This window comes from Babylonia areolata, chromosome 5 (assembly GCF_041734735.1).
Source record: "Babylonia areolata isolate BAREFJ2019XMU chromosome 5, ASM4173473v1, whole genome shotgun sequence".
In the NCBI taxonomy this organism is placed as follows: Eukaryota; Metazoa; Mollusca; class Gastropoda; order Neogastropoda; family Buccinidae; genus Babylonia; species Babylonia areolata.
The window spans coordinates 26,129,427-26,147,351 of NC_134880.1; the positions used below are offsets into that span (position 1 = coordinate 26,129,427).

General features: G+C 38.5%; 1 long non-coding RNA gene across 1 annotated transcript; it reads right to left on the reverse strand.

Annotated features, from left to right (window-relative positions):
* Nucleotides 1-323: 323 nt before the first annotated feature.
* LOC143282431 (uncharacterized) lies at nt 324-17,351 on the reverse strand. Its single transcript, XR_013055252.1, has 3 exons — nt 17,244-17,351; nt 3,353-3,454; nt 324-494 (listed from the first exon to the last, which is right to left on the reverse strand). It is a non-coding gene; the product is annotated as an uncharacterized LOC143282431 (long non-coding RNA).
* Nucleotides 17,352-17,925: the final 574 nt, after the last annotated feature.

Consider the following 17,925-nt stretch of genomic DNA (forward strand, 5'->3'; position numbering starts at 1 on the left):
AAGGTATTTCTTTCACGCTCACATAAACACACACCCACAACTTAAAAACGATCAACTTTGCAATGAGATGTCCAACCCACTTGGGAAGACGAGGGTGGCCCTAAAAAGGGCCTGGTAGGAGCTTGAGCTGTTCACATCTTGACCGGCTTCTTGGCAGCAGCCTTCTTGGGGGTCTTGGCCTTCTTGGGCTTGGCTGCCTTCTTGGCTGCTGGAGACTTGGCTACCTTCTTGGCTGCGGGAGACTTGGCTGCTGGAGACTTGGCTGCCTTCTTGGGTTTGGCTGCTTTCTTGGCTGGAGACTTGGGCTTCTTGGCAGCAGCCATCTTGGCCGGAGACCCTCAGATTGAAAGTCCAACGCTTAAACCACTCGTCGCAAAAGGCACTTCAATATTGTTGTGGAACCAGAAGCAACAAGGCGAAGTCCAGTCTGTTTTTGCTGTCACAGCGACATTTCTGCTGTCACAGCGACATCAACCTCCCGCACAATTCAACAACTGAAAAGAAGAAGAACAAGAGAGGCAAGGCCTTCAAGACTCACTTGTGATACACTTTTTTAAAAAATCCAAGCTTTTTATGTATTGAGTATAATTTCAAAATGTAATGTTTAACATGAGAAAGATCAGTTTAAAGCAAATTAAGTCCCCTATCATTAATTACAGAGTAATTTCCCTTTTTTACTAACTGTACCAAAACGTTTGCAAAATAAATAAAACTTCCATGCTGAGCAAAAGAAGTTCCTGTTTGAACAAAAAATGATAATAATGACTGCTCTTGTTGTTGGGTCAGAATATCAGATCAAAGTGCCAAGTTTAGAGGATACAAAAAATATAAATATAACAGTAAATGCAGTTTGCATGTAATTAGGCTTCATTTTTTATTTTTCTGTGACATCCCAGAGGTGCAATATTGTTTTAAACAAGATGACTGGAAAGAACTGAATTTTTCCGATTTTTATGCCTAATTTGGTGTCAACTGACAAAGTATTTGCAGAGAAAATGTCAATGTTAAAGTTTACCACGGACACACAGGCACACACAGACAACTGAACACCGGGTTAAAACATAGACTCACTTTGTTTACACAAGTGAGTCAAAAAGTACCACTCCTGTGTGTGACCCACTCATTCAGAATCTATATACATTCCACATTGCTGCTACATAGTATGAGTGAGTGTGAATGAGAGAGAGAGAGTGTGTGTGTGTGTGTGCATTCTAAAAACAGATGTCAAACTTGAGAAAATGGCCAGTGCTGTTCCAATGAATTCGGTCTTTTTACGGCTTTTCTATCATATTACTTTTTTTTTTTTTTTAATGGATTAACTTTAATATATACTGTGGGGATAAGCATGGTAGAGTTGAACATGGAAATCTGTGGGGACGTGAGTGATGAAGTTGAGCATGGAAATTTGTGGGTTGAGGAGTGGTGGAATTTGATTGAAAATCATAATTATCAATACTGATTCAAGTGTGTTTATCATGATTTAGCATGCATACATGTGTGCCAACATACTCATACATCATTACAAGTAACATGCATTGATAAGTCTTCCCTGGACTCCTATACATTCAGACACATATCAGTCTGGTACACACAATCAGCTGACTTGTCTACCCAAAATGCATTTGTCTGTACTTTCACCAGGTCAAATTCTGCATGTATTTCTTTTATGGAAACATTTAAGTTCTTTATATTTAACAACTGGCTAAAGGATTAACACACACATACCTGCTTTCTCTTTGATGCAATTTTTTTTAATTGGTACTGTAAATTCTTTGTGTAAATATTTGCCTTTAATTATATTAATCTGCATGCCCCATCTCCCATATATATATATATATATATATATATATATATATATATATATATATATATGTGTGTGTGTGTGTGTGTGTGTGTGTGTGTGTGTGTGTTGCTTGTTGTCAAATCTATCTCAACAATTAAATTTCGACTGTTAAAAAATGCAGGGTAAACAGGTCTGAGTCAAAAACAGACATGAAGATATCATTTTGATAAGATATTTCCTTTCATTTTTTGTCTCCTTCCTTCATGCCTAAATGCTAAACAATAAACAAATGTCTAAACAATTTGAGTTATTTATTTATGATATGAGTTCCATATAGTTTTGGATGTTGTGCATGTGTGTGTGTGTGTGTGTGTGTGTGTGTGTGTGTGTGTGTGTGTGTGTGTGTGTGATATAGATCTGTATTCAAGTGTAATGTCAATATTCACAAAGTTTTGATTTTTTTCCAAGACCAGTCAGAAAAAAATCAAAACTTTTCTGCAGTGAATCTTAACTATTTTGAACCACACTGCAGCTTCCAACATTTCTCCCTGAAAAAGAAGAAGAAACATAAGAAAAATTACACCTACAGTTTCTGGACTTAAATGCATCATATGATCAATATCATTAGAAAGCCGTGGGTATAAGCTTTGGCTGTCGAAATCAAATTATCACTTGTATACAAGTGATGTATATATTGCAAGTAAAGCAAATACTATATCAGAGGAAATTTGTTCTCATAGCATATCAACGAGTATAGTATGAGACATTTTCATGAAACTGACATAATGAATGTTGCATTCAGCATGTCTGGTCTCTATAATGTTTACAGAGAATTTAGTTGTTACGATGATGTTACGCATAAGCACAATACCACATGTCAGGTGATGAGGAATGTCCTCAAAAATTAATCACAACAGTTGCTGGCACCAGTACATAAATCCTCCCTTAATTTAAGAATATCTTATAATGTAAAGTAAACTTGCCCACACATTGATATATTTACTAATACACAGCCTAGACTTTGAAAACTCACTCCTTCAACAATGAGCACTAACACTATCAGTCACAATCACTCATCATACGGTAGAGGTTAATTTGATTGGATAAAAAAAAAAAAAAAAAAAAAAAAGAATTTGACAGAATATGTTCATAAACAGTTGCAATGTTTGATCACATTAGTATAAACAAGAAAAATTCCGGGACCATTCAAACTCTACCATTCCCAAGAAGAAAGCTTTATAAAAAAATAAATAAATAAATTAAAAAAATAAATAAAAAAATCATCAAAAACAGAAGACAATTTGAATGTGTTAAACAATTTGTCCATACCATTAATCCTTCTGATTCAATCCACTCTCAACTAAAACATATACACACTCTACATCTTTTTTATGCAATGTTTACAAATTGAGACCCACAGCCTAAACAATTTCATGCATCACAAATCATTCTTCAAGGCCCTCACAATTAAGTCATCTTCGGCTGTGTCATCAGTGCCAGACTGGTGTAAAAGGGGAAACAAAGCTGTCAGATCATTACATCCTTCCGAATTTGTGAAACAGAACTTACATGTTCCCACTTAAATTTTGTAAAACTGCTGTCAGAAGCACTGGTTTCCATAGCTGATGCAGAAGTAGCAGTGATGTCTCCTTGGACCTGCACATCTGACAGCTGTGACAAAAAAAAGAAGAAAAAGAAGGAAAATGAAAACGAAAATATAATTGTAGTTTGAATCTTACAACATTTATTTTAGTTACACATTTTCAGTCCAACTCCATATAACCCCCCAAATGTATCAGACCAATTCACCGTGTATAATGCATGTGCAGAATCCCAAACCAGTGAGTTATTTAAATTTGCCACAATAAGCATGCCTTATCTGTATGTATGTATGTATGTATGTATCTATATATATATATATATATATATGTGTGTGTGTGTGTGTGTGTGTGTGTGTGTATGTGTGTGTAGAAACATTGCCTGTAGAAGTAGTGAGGCTATCACTGTCTCAGTATCATAATTATAGTACTTTCTGAAAATGTGCAAGCATTCCCACTTAAATATGTGCTGACAAATGTTGTGTAGTGTAAATGATTTGTAGTGTTTGTTTCAGGGGTGCACTGGTCAGTTCCTTACTATGTATCAGAGATGCATATGTCTGTGCTGAATAATTATTACAGCTGAGAATTAATGTGACCAAAAAAGTATTTCCAGCTGAATGATACAGCACTGATCACTGGAAGTTTAAACTAGACTGGCCAGCTGGTGCACTGTAATTCTCCCTGTTAAAGGTTAAATTGTGCTTTTGGATTCATACATTACGCAGATAAGTTTGCGAGAAATGAAGACAGTATGATCATCCCTCTTTGAAAAATCAGACCCAAAACATTCTCAGGCTTGGTTGTTGAATTGAAACAAACATATCATTGAAACACATCGTACAAAACTCGATTCTGAATCTGTGTCCCCTCCAGATGTTGAGCACTTCAAGTTTTCTGGGTCTCCCCTCATTGCTTAATTTCCAATCTGTGTCTAAAACAACTGTACAGGTGACTATCAAAAATACTGTAATAAAAACTTGTGAACTTGACACCCCCCCCCCACCCCCCGCCTTCATCCCTTCTTTCTGAATGCCTTGACATTCTACTTCCTTCTTTCACTATCATCATTAACAAATCCCTACTGTCTGGCACCTTTCCATCTGTGTTTAAAAATTCAGTTTTCAAACCACTTCTGAAAAAACCATCTCATGATCGAGAAAATCTGAAAAACTATATAGACCCATTTGCAATCTATCTTTTCTGTCCAAAATCAATGAAAAGATTGTTCTGCAACTCTCTGAACACCTCAATAAGAACAACCTGTTCTATTCCTTGCAATCAGCTTTTCGCTCTGGTCACAGCACTTAAACTGTTTTATTGAAAATTGTCAATGACTTTCTTAATAACTGTAATTTTTTCTAAAGGGGCTAGCTTCTTCCATGAAACGAGGATTTTCTTCATTGCAAAAAGTTTATCTTCATAACCTATTTTAAAAATACAGTTTGTATCAGTGGATGCTGCTTTCCATACTTTCTGAAAATTGTCTGGACTGTGATCCAGCGATGTTCATCCAAACAAACCTTGTTAACATGCATTTATATATTTCATCATCATCATGGCCTGGCTTCGCTGACGAAGATCTAGGAAGGGCGTTGTCCACGTCTGATGCAGGCACGCTCATGGCTGACAAGGCCAATGCGGGAAAAGCAGAGTCGGCCGCAGCGGTTGCAAGGGAAAGTCTGGTCTGGGTTCGCGGCTGCAGCGTCGTGGTTCTTCCTCCTCCTGCGTTTGTCCTCAAGGCTGGCCCTGCGGTTGTTTTCGAAGGAGGAGACAGCTTGGTGGATGGTGCGTCGCCAGGTCTCTCGATCAGCGGCTACTGCGGACCACTGGCGATGGTCAATGTGACAGGCACCGAGAGCTTTCTTCAAGGAGTCTTTGTATCTCTTCTTGGGTGCTCCTCTGTCACGGTGGCCAGTGGACAGTTCGCCATACAGCGCGATCTTGGGCAGGCGGTGGTCCTCCATCCTGGACACGTGCCCTGCCCAACGTAGCTGGGTCTTTAGCAGCACTGCCTCGATGCTGATAGTCTTTGCCTGCTCCAGGACCTCGACATTTGTGATGTAGTCACTCCAGTGGATGCTGAGGATGGTGCGAAGGCAGCGCTGGTGGAAGCGATCAAGCAGTCGTATGTGGTGCCGGTAGGTGACCCAGGTTTCGGAGCCATACAACAGGGTGGGCAGTACAACAGCTCTGTACACGCTGATCTTTGTGTCTTTCTTCAGGTGTTTGTTGTTCCACACTCTCTTGCACAGCCTGCCGAATGCGGTGTTTGCCTTTGCAAACATTCATTCAGGTCAGGTCTTTACCTGCCACAGGTACCATGTAACCCTGTGCTACCTGTCACATGCGGGCAGATGGAGCTCGACAGCCCGGGAAGGCAGTCCATCTAAGACAAGGAAAAGTCTGAAGTAAAACCCATGAAGTGCTAAGGAATGCAGGACAGTCTCGACATGCATTGACCCTGGGTCCATGGCCATGTCCCGACTTTCAGTAGCCGCGCCCCCGTGCCTCCGAGGAAGGTTTTTGAGCCAGAGGCTAGGACAAGGACAGTCTGATATAAAACCTACGACCTGAGGACCTCACTGTCACCGTCCCAGCTTGCTAGGCTATGGCAGATGAATCACGGGTGTAAAGGGTGGGGCCAGTACTGCGCACACTGCACTCCACCTAAAAATTCCATTGCGCAGGCTTGAAGGACACGTCCACGTCCGCGCCACCAACTATTCCAAGCCCTGTAGCGATGGGAAAGGGGCGAAAACGGCAGGTATATATTTACATTCTACACATTAATAAGCAGAGCATGAAGTATTTCTTGTGCAGTGCATGAAATGTCAACAAATTTGTACTTAAGAACTAAATGATCCCGTGCTGCCATTGTAAGTTCACCTTTGCAGTTGATATAATACTGACTTCATTCTTTACGAAATGTCATGAAAGCATTCAAAAATGCAAATTTCACTGATTTATATATCAGCATCAGCACTGCTGCAGTAAGTCACATGTACTGTACACGAAAAACACTTTCTGGCGGGCTGCATTTGATCCAAACTTGCATAAACTCCCTCACAGTCACAAGCTCTCGCCTTGAAACTCTTTGTAAGGCGCTCTCTCATGGCCACGAAGCAATAAAACCAGTGCACACGAATCTTTACATTAAAAATCAAAATCTATGATGTCCCTGCCTCCCTACTTTATATCAGTGTGATCAGTATGATTTAATATATTTTTCATAAAATGAACAGTTTTGTTGCTCACATTCAGACTTAACGCAAATTTCAATTTAAATTCCCTAGGTGGGTTGAAAATCAACAGACAACTGATAACTAATTAAGGTTCGTCAGTCAATCTGCATTTAGAAAACTGTAACTGAAAATGACTGGCTCTTGTTCAATGCTAAATGAACAACAATTACATTGTTAATAATGATAGGAAGAAGAAGAAAGTATTTACATAGCACCAAATCAAGTCAGAAATAAACCAAAACATTTACTACACACTCATGAACAGCTGTGAATCACATGGATGAAAGGATGAACACAAACCTCTTAAAATGAAAAAATAAGTAATAATATAAACAGTAAGCAATACAATTTTTTTTCAAATGGAATAATGAAATAAGTAAACAACACTGACAAAAACAAGACAGGCACAGGTTTTCCTTAGCGGTTACATCCGCGGAAACGTTCCATGTACGGACCTTATATAAATACATATATATAGTCAAGACATGATGCCTATTATTGAATGTGATAATTTGCTATGTATACCTTTCAAATGAACACTGTTTCAACAAAGTGGTCTTCGTTGAATGCACACGAAACAATATGCATTATATTTTCTACGAGGTGAAGAAACGGCTACTCAAAATTGTAACGAAATAAAACATAGTACCTGCTACTTTGTTGATAAATTTAGATGAATATGAAAAATGCTTGGCGACATTTAAAATAGTCAAAATGCTCCTACAAAGGCAAGTACGTTCTGCTTATCCCTTTTCCGCTAAATATAGACCTTGTTTGTTTGGAAACCGGAAGTCACTAAGGAGTTCAGCCCCTTCACCTCTGGAACGTTCCGTGTAAGGCAATATGGCTGCTGAAACTGAAAGTGCGTTTGACTCCATGAAAGTTAAAGAACTGAAATAGTATTTTAAAAAGAACGGACAGCTGATAAGTGGCATGAGAGTTGAACTTGTTCATTACAGAACTTGTAGTACAAAAGGCACTTCAATATTGTTGTGGAACCAGAAATAATAAGGCAAAGTCAAATGAGTTTCTGCTATCACAGAGATTTTTGCTGTCACAGCGACATAAACCTCCTGCACATTTCAACAACTGAACTGAAGAAAAAAAAAAAAGTATCTCTTCTGTGTGTGACCCATTTGTTTAGAACCTATATACAGTTCCAGTATTTCATATTGTTGCTACATTGTATGAGAGAGAGAGAGAGAGAGAGTTTGTGTGTGTGCGCGTGTGTGTCTGCCTTCTAAAAACAAAATTCAAACTTGAGAAAATGCTCAAGAATATATTTGTTTGTTGCTTGTTGTCAAATCTGTAGAATCAAATTTGGACTGTTAAAAAAATGCAGGGTGAACAGGTCTGAGTCAGATACAAACATCACTTTGATATGATATATTGTTTTATTTCTGTTTCATTCCTTCACACCTAAAATGGCTAAATGCTTAACAATAAAACAAATGTCTAAACAATTTGAGTTATACATGATGTCTGCTCAGTTGTTGTTGTTGTTTTTTGTTTTGTTTTGTGTGTGTGTGTGTGTGTGTGTGTGTGTGTGTGATACAGATAAGTATTTATGTGCAATGTCAATATTCACAAAGTTTTCACTGTTTTTCAAAGATCAGTAAGAAAAAACAAAATGTTTCTGCAGTGAATCTGACTCAGTAGTAACTGATTTGAACCACACCACACCTCTCCATCTTTCTCCCTCAAAGAGAAGAAGAAAATAAGAAAAACCACAGCTACAGTTTCTGTATTTAAATGCACTATACGATCAGTATCATTATCAAGTAGTGGGTATAACTTACAAGCTTTGGCTGCTGAAATCAAACTATCTCTTGTATACAAGTAATGTATATATTGCAAGTAAAGCAATATGATATCAGAGGCACTTTGTTCTCCGGCCAGAGCCATAAGCAACAAGTCTGATTAAACTGAGGTACACTTTTTGTTTTAAGTCAAAATAACAGAAAGAAAATTATATCATAATATGTACTGACGCTGAAAAACAACAAAAAAAACGAAAAAAAATAAATAAAAAATAACATGATATATGTGCATACACACACACACACACACACACACACACACACACACACATATATATATATATATATATAGATAGATATATAAAACCACCATAAAAAAAAAAAAGATACAGATAAACTGACTGGAATTTTTCCCTTATGTTGTACTTTTTTTCTTTTTTTTTTTTGTCCAAAAAGTTTTATCTTCATAATCTATTATAAAAATACAGTTCGTATCAGTAAATGCTGCCCTCCATACTTTCTGAAAATTGTCTGGACTGTGATCCTGCGATGTTCATCCAAACAAACCTTGTTAACATGCATTTATATATTTACATTCTACACATTAACCCTTTGAGCCCTGACCACCACTTTACCAGTGGTGGGGAGGGGTGGCATAATGCCTGGCCACCGGCTGAGCGGTGCGTAAACACTTGTGTCGTGTTTTGCTATTGGTTTACTTATACTGAAGAGCCAATCAGAAGAACCATAATATTCCGACGCCAGCGAACGCAGTACCAACATTGCCGCGCCCCATCACTGTGTTTTGTGCATGTGCTTTGGATAAAAAAGATCGATTTCTACCATGAAGCGTGCAGAGTCTCAACCTGACACGCCTCCTTTGATCAACTGATTCTGCATGCTCAGATTCATTTTCAACATCACTGTCTGTAGCAAAATCATCCGATTCGAATTCCACCACACTATCAGAGTAATCATTGTCATACTCTACTTCCGATAAATCATCAAGCATATTAATTACTTGCTGCGTTGTGTACAGTTGTTTTCTCACACGTTTTGTCCCTGATTTCTGCCCTGACGGGCCAGGTTGAGACTCTGCACGCTTCAAGTGTTTACGCACCGCTCAACCGGTGGCCGGGCATTATGTCATTTTTCTCTGCCACCGGTAAAGCGGTGTTCAGGGCTCAAAGGGTTTAATACCAATTATTTGCAAATTTTGGCTCAGGAGCTCAGGCAGAAGGGTTAAAATTGCTCAGTAACTCAGGGCTCAAAGGGTTAATAAGCAGAGCATGAAGTATTTCTTGTGCAGTGCGTAAAATGTCAACAAATTTGTACTTAAGGACTAAATGATCCTGTGCTGCCTTTGTAAGTTCACCTTTACAGTTGATATAATACTGATTTCATTCTTTATAAATGTCATGAACTGGAAAGCATTCATAAATGCAAATTTACCTCTTCTACCAATTTTGTATCACATAATATGAAATTGAAAATGTTAAATTGTATCCTTTTGACCCAAAAGAGCCCTTTTACTTTCTGTACGGTATCTATATTATCTGCCACAATGTCGACCCTGCTCACAGATTTATAGATCAGCATCAGCACTGCTGCAGTCAGTCACATGTACTGTACACGAAAAACACTTTCTGGTGGCTGCATTCGATCTGAACTTGCGTAAACTACCTCACAGTCACAAGCTCTGCCTTAAGACTCTTTGTAAGGTGCTCTCTCATGGCCAAAAAGCAATAAAACCAGTGCACACGAATATTTACATTAAAAATCAAAATCTATGATGTTCCCGCCTCCCTACAGTGGTAAACTTTATATCAGTGTGATCAGTATGATTTAATATATTTTTCATAAAATGAACAGTTTTGTTGCTCACATTCAGACTTAACGCAAATTTCAATTTAAATTCCCAAGGTGGGTCGAAAATCAACAGACAACTGATAACTAATTACAGTTCGTCAGTCAATCTGCATTTAGAAAACTGTAACTGAAAATGACTGGCTCTATTTCAATGCTAAATGAACAACAATTACATTGTTAATAATGATAGGAAGTAGAAGAAAGTATTTACATAGCACCAAATCAAGTCAGAAAAAAACCAAAACATTTACTACACACTCATGAACAGCTGTGAATCACATGGATGAAAGGATGAACACAAACCTCTTAAAATGAAGAAAAAAAAAAGTAATAATATAAAAAGTAAGCAATACTAATTTTCTTCAAATGGAATAATGAAATAAGTAAACAACACTGACAAAAACAAGACAGGCACAGGTTTTCCTTAGCGGTTACGTCCGCGGAAACGTTCCATGTACGGACCATATATAATATATATATATATAGTCAAGACATGATGCCTATTATTGGATGTGATAATTTGCTATGTATACCTTTCAATTGAACACTGTATCAACAAAGTGGTCTTCGTTGAATGCACACGAAACAATATGCATTATATTTTCTACGAGGTGAAGAAACGGCTACTCAAAATTGTAACGAAATAAAACATAGTACCTGCTACTTTGTTGATAAATTTAGATGAATAAGAAAAATGCTTGGCGACATTTAAAATAGTCAAAATGCTCCTACAAAGGCAAGTACGTTCTGCTTATCCCTTTTCCGCTAAATATAGACCTTGTTTGTTTGGAAACCGGAAGTCACTAAGGAGTTCAGCCCCTTCACCTCTGGAACGTTCCGTGTAAGGCAATATGGCTGCTGAAACTGAAAGTGCGTTTGACTCCATGAAAGTTAAAGAACTGAAAAAGTATTTTAAAAAGAACGGACAGCTGATAAGTGGCATGAGAGTTGAACTTGTTCATTACAGAACTTGCTCGTAGTACAAAAGGCACTTCAATATTGTTGTGGAACCAGAAATAATAAGGCAAAGTCAAATGAGTTTCTGCTGTCAGAGAGATTTTTGCTGTCACAGCGACATAAACCTCCTGCACATTTCAACAACTGAACTGAAGAAAAAAAAAGTATCTCTCCTGTGTGTGACCCATTCATTTAGAACCTATATGCAGTTCCAGTATTTCATATTGTTGCTACATTGTATGAGAGAGAGAGAGAGAGTTTGTGCGCGTGTGTATTTTTGTGCAATGTCAATATTCACAAAGTTTTCACTGTTTTTCAAACTCAAAGATCAGTAAGAAAAAACAAAATGTTTCTGCAGTGAATCTGACTCAGTAGTAACTGATTTGAACCACACTGCACCTCTCCATCTTTCTCCCTCAAAGAGAAGAAGAAAATAAGAAAAACCACAGCTACAGTTTCTGTATTTAAATGCACTATACGATCAGTATCATTATCAAGTAGTGGGTATAACCAGAGAGTGTAGAAGGAGGGAGAGGGCACACTCCCTTCTTTCCCCTATGTGCAAAACTGAAGCCTCGCTCGCTCGCGGCGCGCCGCGTCCCTCACCACCCTCTCCCTTCCCCCAGACAGTAGATAGCAGCCAGGCGCAAAGGAGAAGCAACACAGAAAAAGCATGTGCGTATGTTGACTGTCTGCGGCATGTCCCCCAAAATAAATACGTGGGTTATCGACATAATTTTGCAGATTCTCCATAGGTTTTAAAAGAGATACAGCAAAGAGAGAGAGAGAGAGAGAGAGAGAGAAACACTGACAAGGCGACAGAAATAATGACATATATGTTCATTTATGTTTTACCTTTTCACTCTCCTCATCCACACCCCACACAATGTGATATACACAGTTCTAAATAATATTATCGCAGAGATAACAAGTCTGACATAATTATATCAAAATACTTGTACATATAAAAGCTACAGCAATTTAAAAACATACAAATATATACAGTAAATTAAATTACCTGCTTTTTCCTGTGATTCATGGCTGGTTCTGGCTTTTTTGGAACTTGCAGGGTGATCCTGTCGACAGGGCATTTTTCTTTTTGTTGTGACTTTAGGTGGTGGATTTGGAATGTTGAATAATGTGGGGACAGCATTCCACACAAGACTCAATTTTTCCGCACTGGGATTCATAAACTGATTTGGCTCAAAATGTTCAGAGCAAAGTTTGCAGTTAGTGTACAGGTACTCGCTGGTTTTTCCCTGTAGATCAGCTCGCCTGGTGTTCTGAACCCACTTTTTGCATCTGTACAAAAAAAGCAATATAGCATTTCAATATTTATTTTCATTCAGTTTTCAATTTATAGAAACTGGTATCATTTCATCCTCAGTTGTTCTCTTCATCCTTCTCAGTACTATTACTACTACCACGACAACAACAACTACTACTGATGATGATGAAGATGATGATGATGATGACAAAGCTGGTGCTGCTACTACTGCTGCTGTTGCTGCTGCTCCTGCAACTGCTTCTACTATTACTGCCATTCCTGCTAAACTGAGTGATTACTGATTACTAGAAAGATTTGACTGGCGTCTACTGCAAGTAGTGATTACTATTACTATGACTGCTAGCTGAGCAGTCTACCATAACCACTACACTACAACCATAGCAACACATTCAGTGTTGCATAATTATATCAATGCATCACTATGGTTCTAATCACTAAAACAGTGCCTCATTTTGGGTTCAGTTTTGATGCCGCTCTAATGTTGTCTGTCCCAGACCCAAAGTCACAATCACAAAACGTCACGGATACCTTTCACAGCTCTACTTTCGGTTTTGCTGAAAACTACTTTCACTTTGCACACTCGGCTAAACAAAGCTCTGACTAACGAATGTAATAACGACATAAATGTCCATATCAACACGATACTTCATTAAACAAAATCATGAAACGCTTACCTGTCTTCATCTTTGGGAAATCGGAACAATGTCCATCCTTTTTTGCGCGAGTTTTTGCAGTTTACAGCAGAACACCAAGCCATTTCCTCTGCTGCCGTAACTGTCTGGCCGCTTGAGGGCGCATACTATTTCCGGGCGAGAGCTGCTCGCGCGGCGGCTTCACGCGAAGCGCTGAGTGATTCATCTCGCTAAGTTTAGTGCCTCTGGTATAACTTACAAGCTTTGGCTGCTGAAATCAAACTATCTCTTGTATACAAGTAATGTATATATTGCAAGTAAAGCAATATGATATCAGAGGAACTTTGTTCTCCGGCCAGAGCCATAAGCAACAAGTCTAATTCTGTTCTCAAGGCCCATTTCCTGTTGAGTTTCTTGGTTTTTTCTCATGAGTAACATGTGAGATTGTTTTTCCTCTTATTACTGACAAAGTGACATCAGTGTTTTGAAAGAGCTGGTCATAAATCATGACAGTCAGATCATCATTTGGAATGTTGTCAATGTTATCTAAATTATATACTGGTACTGTGTACATTGCTTTTTACATAACTGATATAACTTTTTTAGATTTCCAAGATGTAATCTTTATCTTTCAGCAGGCTATTATTAAATTTCCAGAAAGGTTAATCACACTTTATTTGTTCTTTTTTCAAAAGTAATGTAACCAAAGAATGATCTGATCTGTATCCTGGTTGAACATTAAAACTGTTAACTTCTGTTAGCATTTCTTCAGATATTAAAAAATAATCAGGCCTTGCTTGTTTTGTTAAGTTAAATTTACACCATGTATATATTATATGTTCTTTTATCTGCATATATTTCTCTAAAAACATCAAAAAGACTACACTTTTTCATGATATCACAACTTTGTTTTCATGTTCTTGGATTTGGATGATTTATTGTACTTGAATAGTTTTGTATGCCTATTCTAATTTCATAATTAAAGTACAGTTCCAGTCACCAGTAATTATCACATGCTCATTTCCAACATCATGCATATGTTCTATGTGTTCTTTTTTTTTCTTCAAAAAACTAAAAAGTGTGGTCTGTCACCACAACTGGGTTCATACAAGTTCATCAAGGTCAGCTTCTCTTTCAAAAATTCAAAAACAATATTCATGATTTTCATCACAATATAACATACATACTGATCTGTGACAACGTCAAAAATTTTATATTCAAAATTGTTGTAAAAGAGTATGGTCACACTATTTTTGTTTGATTCTGAGCCACTAAGCCAAAACATCATAACCCAACTAGCTTGAATAAAGTTTTTTGTCTGTAACAGTAGATGTGTCTCCGGCAGACAGAAGATATTTGCCTATCTTTCTTGTGCAAAAAATCAAAACCATCTTTTCTTGTACTTGAATTATTTAACCACTGCAGTTGAAGGAACAAATTTCAAAAGAGTTATTGGGTGCCATCATTATAACCAAATAAGGTACTATTCAGAGTGAAAGAGAAGCAGACAGACAAAGAAAGAAAAAAAACTGAATCAGAAACATGAGATAATACATAAATAGGAGTTTAAGAACTGTTATGATCCATGTATTCTTTGCAATAAATAACCCAGTCTGTTTTGAAGACCTTGATCACATGTTGCATATTCCATCATCTTCCAGTTAAACTCTCTACCATACTGGAACAGTATAGTGTTTAGAAGAAAAACAAACAAACATACAAACAATTGCAATTCACCACACCACAACCTCTGGAAAGTACAATATCACTGTCAGTTTCTTTCACTGAATTCATGTTGGTGGCAAATCTCACAATGTCCACTTTGTCCCCAAGAAATCAAACACAGACATATTTTCTTCCCTCCTCCACCAGTGTTTCCCATAAAGATAAAATGTAAGGGTCCCAGGGACCCTCTGTGTAAATGACTCCAACAGTCACATACACATGCACAATAAACACAGGGATAATGCCTTGTCAAGTTGATGACTTTTCTTGCTCTCAGACAGCCTATTCTTGGTTACAACTATACATGAAGTGATGAACTATCATTTTATCTCATTGTGAACTGTCACAATCTCAGGCAAACCTTTAGTATCTCTGTCGTTCAAATAGGATTATGAACTTCACTGTCACTTGCTTTCACTCAGCCAGCCTCCCTGCCGGTTTTAATTTGTCAAGAAAATGACAAGCTAAAACACAACAAGAGCAAATTCATTTGACACCATAAAGCAAGTAACTAAAATTCTACATTTGGACATTTGGGAGGCTCTCCTGCGATCAAAAATAGAAATTTTCATCTTTAAAAGTATTCAATAGGTGCATGGTGAATCACTGAATTGGTTATTTGTTCTATTCATAAACTGAGAGAGGGAGACAGCAAACAAGAGAGCGAGAGAAAGAGAGAGAGAGAGAGTTTATAAGTGCATCGCTGCATGCATGTATGTGTGTTCATTTCAATGTAATTATCCATTCTTTGTTTGTGTACACATCTCTCTATCTCTCTACACAAATATGATATACATACACTTGAATATATATATATATATATATACACACACACACACTAGAGAGAGAGAGGGAGAGAGAGAGAAAGTGTGTGTGTGCGTGTGTGTGTGTGTGTGAGATATCCTGTATGTGTGTCAGTGTCTGCACGGGCACATGTGTAGGCCTATATGTTTCAAACAACGACGACTGTGATGACTGCACCTTCATAGGCTATTATATTTTTGCTTCCGGGTCAACGTTTTTGCTGCTACACAGTTTTTGTCAGCTGAGTTGCTAAAACCAGTGATTGTAGTGAAAAGTAGCTGGACTGAGACGTCACGTGCGCGTAGTAGCTGCGTGCGTCAGTGTGTACGCGCACGGCACGCACGCCGGTTTTGCTTTGTGCGTGTGTGTGTGTGTGCGCGCGCCGGAACGCGTGTGTGTGCTGGTCGGTGCAGTGTATCAGTGCACGTGCATGTGTACACGCGTGTGTGTTAGTAATATCCCGGCCGCAGAAATGCCAAGTTAGCCAGAGATGGCGGTAAAACGTGTGTGTTCGAACTTTCGTCTGAGTGTCAGTCGAGCACTGTGTGTGTGTAGTGGCTATATCTGTACGTGTGTGTGTGTGTGTGTGTGTGTGTGTGTGTTCGTGCGAGTGTGTGCATGATCAAAAAGAACGGTGATAGTGAAATGTACCAACGTCTAAATGTGACGAGACAGAATCGGGCGCGACGTTCGAACAAAACCTGCAGGCAGGTGAACTTAAAGCGGCGAATCTTCGGTCCTTCAGCTTTTATTTTGATTACTTTCTGATCTAAAACAAATAACATTAACTGCAGCCATGAAATGTATTGCATCATCATTGTCTAATTTCAGCACGGCAAAAACAAAAACAAAAAACAACAACAACAAACAAACAAACAACTTGAACAGCAACAACAGCAACAACACAAACCACAGACGTCAAATGCGACGAAAATTTGTCCGGCTTTTGCTGTCTGTGTGTGTGTGTGTGTGTGTGTGTGTGTGTGCTATATAGGTTTCGCGATCGGCAAGTGCCGCAGTCTGGAGGCCTGAATAAAGAAAACTACGGTCGTATCGTACTAGTATAATGCAGGTCTGCGAAATGTTATCCGTTGCGGGTGCAAAAAACAAGGGACGCGACTCAAACACTTGATATCGTCTGCTCTTCAGTGATAGTGCGAGGCAGCCTCGAAAATCGACTAACAGATTAAAACTTGTCATGAAAATCATGTGCGTGCTTGGGAAGAACTGCTCAGAAAACTGGAGTTTCTTTTCTGATTTTTGTGCGAAAAGGACAAGTTATAGTTCGTTATGGGAAACACTGCTCCATCACTCACAATGTTGCAGTAAAAGGTACACATTTCTGGAGTATTAGCTCCCACAAAGCTTTGGTTAATACCACGCTCCTCACAGACAGCCATTCAAAACTGAACAGCTTTCAAAAATATTGAGGCAAGTGCCCACATTTTTACTTCTTCAAAACAACAGCACTGAGTAAGCTAGATCCTGACTCAGTTCAACCCATGACTTCAGTACCGCCAATGCACACCAAAACAAACACCAACACAAAAAGTATGACAAAACCACAAATGACACCACTCACACATTTTCGTCATAGCTGAGTCCACCGGCACAGTTACACGCGAAACAACACAAATAATACTCCACGGCAGAGGAACACTGACAGATGCATACACACTGTCGCTATCGGCCATTGTTTTGACCTTGGTCATGTGATCAAAACAAGGCACATGTGTTCTCGCTGTGCAAATGCAATAAACCACAATATATCATAATATATCATAATAGAGTACACACATACACTTAGACCATTTTATAACCTTGTTCTTATAGCATTTCTGATTCATGAAAAAAGAAAAGAAAAAAGGACTTGGCAATGAGATCGAGGCACAATATCAATTACAAACATTCAACTTTGCCCCGGCAAAGTGTCAGGTTCTAAGTTCAGACCAACCTTGACCTTTAAGTGTGCTTGCGACTCGAAGACCTCCTCTTAAAGCACCAACTTAAAAAGGAGAAAAAAAAACAACTAATCCACTGATGAAAGATGACATTCTAAATCATATAAAAGAAGCTAAAAACGGGCGCAATAGCAGTGGTTTAGACGTTGGACTTTCAATCTGAGGGTCCCGGGTACGAATCACGGTAACGGCGCCTGGTGGGTAAAGGATGGAGATTTTTCCGATCTCCCAGGTCAACATATGTACAGACCTGCTAGTGCCTGAACCCTCTTCGTGTGTATACGCACGCAGAAGATCAAATAC